The sequence below is a fragment of the Hylobates moloch genome, unplaced genomic scaffold (genome assembly GCF_009828535.3).
Source record: "Hylobates moloch isolate HMO894 unplaced genomic scaffold, HMol_V3 SCAFFOLD_4374, whole genome shotgun sequence".
Taxonomy (NCBI): domain Eukaryota; kingdom Metazoa; phylum Chordata; class Mammalia; order Primates; family Hylobatidae; genus Hylobates; species Hylobates moloch.
In genome coordinates this window covers 221-2,356 of record NW_026656649.1, presented here as the reverse complement: position 1 = coordinate 2,356, position 2,136 = coordinate 221, and positions in this window count along the sequence as shown.

The window sequence follows — 2,136 nt, the reverse complement described above, 5'->3', positions numbered from 1 at the left end:
GGGGAGCTTTTTAAATCTCACAGAAGAGGAAAGTGGCCTGCTCTGGCAGGTATGTGCAGGATAGAGTGTGTTTCATCTGTTCCGGTGCCAAGAATTAGCGCTGTATTATGGTGGTTCCCTTAGGATTTGTATGTGCTCTGGGCTCATGAAGATACTGCATCATGAGCTGCAGCAGTTGTACTCTTTTTCGAAGACCTAAAAAGGGATTATATCTGAGGAATGAAAGGTTCCCATCATTGACTGTGGATGTGGAAAACCTTTCCTAGCTTAGAGCATTTGTATCTATAATACGTTTTAAAGTCAGAGTTCATGTTACCTGTTTTAATCACATGACTACATGCCTCAGTACACAAAAGGGCACTGGTTGGCATTCTTCTTAATGTATTTAGTAAAGATCATAAGAAATCCTTTAAGAGTTTAACTGTCCCTGGAACAGGCATACAGGCTCTAGTCAAGAATGAATTAGAGTGAAGGAAAGCTGTATGACACCTGGCACTCCTCTTTGTTCACGGAGCTTCTTTGAGGCTTGAAGATTGATTTTAACATCTAGACCTCTCTGGCTAATACCTATTCTTCATCTACCTTGGTTACTCTGACATAGGAATTTACTTCTTTTCCTTGAATGGAAAACACTTTAAAAAATAATAACAAACATTATTATAAACTAATATATGTGAGAGTACTTAGTTGAAACAAAAAGGAGTTTTAGTAGACAGTATTATACTATCTTTGAAAATCAAGGAGAAGTTTATGAAACTTAAAATGTTTACAAACTGCAGTGCAATCTACTGTTTGTGAATGTCAATGTATTATCAGGAAACGTGTCTATACAATCACACAGTTATATTTTCTCACAAACTTCTTTACAAAGAGTGAAATATGTTTTTATACCTCTCGGTTTCAGTTAGGGACATGTTTTGTGCAATATTTATGTGACTGTGCCTATGCGTGATGAATGAATGCATTTCAGTCATAGCAACAATATGATTTAACCAATGGAATAACAGATTTGCCGGCATTCACTGAACGAGGGCAAATATTCGGTCCTTGTGACTTCAACTGACTCTTCCAAATTGTATGAATGTATCAATGTATTAGATAAACCCAGTTTCAGAATGATAAAGAAAAAATGTTAGACCAAATAATGCGGCTAATTAAGAGTGGTACAATTTCTAGCCCATGGGTTTAAAATGCACTTAAAGTCCTGTTCTTGCCTTTTATTTTCTGAACTTGCCGCTTTTGCATTCTTTGAGTTCAGTTTAAAGACAGTTACTTTAAGAGCACTTTAAACCCTCGGGCTAGAAATCAGACCGCTGTTAATTAGCCACATTATTTGGTCTAACGTTTTTTCTTTTATCATTCTGAAACTGGGTTTATCTAATACATTAATAAATTATTTCAAAGTTACTTTTATCTTTGAGATCACTTCGCTTTTACCGTGATAAATATCAGTGACTAGGAATGACCTTCAGATAGCTTTTAGCATCTGTAACCAATCTGACAATAATGTGTTCATCAGGTGCCTGTGGATTAAATCACACACTGGCATATTTAAGCTGAAGGTCAGTCTGGAAAATAAATTTACTATATTGACTGAAATACCACTCTTTGGGTAGGTATTTGTCATATATTTAAGAAAAAGCTAAAAGAATGGAAATTGTATGACAATAACTTAAGTCTTTCTTCAAAGCGCATGCCGTCTTTTGCGATACCTCATTCAGCTGAGTATTTGTGCTCTTCCTCATTCAGTGTAAGGCAGCTCTCAGTTTGCTTCGAAGGCAACATTGGAAGGTTAGAGTTCATCAGAAACATAGAATTTTAAAATGTGAGTTGCGCTGAATACATTGTAATTTCTGTAGGAAAATCAAAACACCTATTTAAAGACTGCAGTATGTAATAATTATTTTAAAAGTATTTGATTAAACCTGATAGATTTTCCAGAAATGAAAAAATTTCAGCTCTAAACCCAAAGCTGAATTTTAGAAAATTTGAAAATGTAAATCAGTCCTACCCATAATATAGTTTCTCTAAAACTTTATCTTGAAGAGTTATTTTAAAATAATATAACTATTAAAAAATGTAACTGCTATCTTAATGTTCTGAAATAAGTTAAAACATTTTAAAACATGAATACTG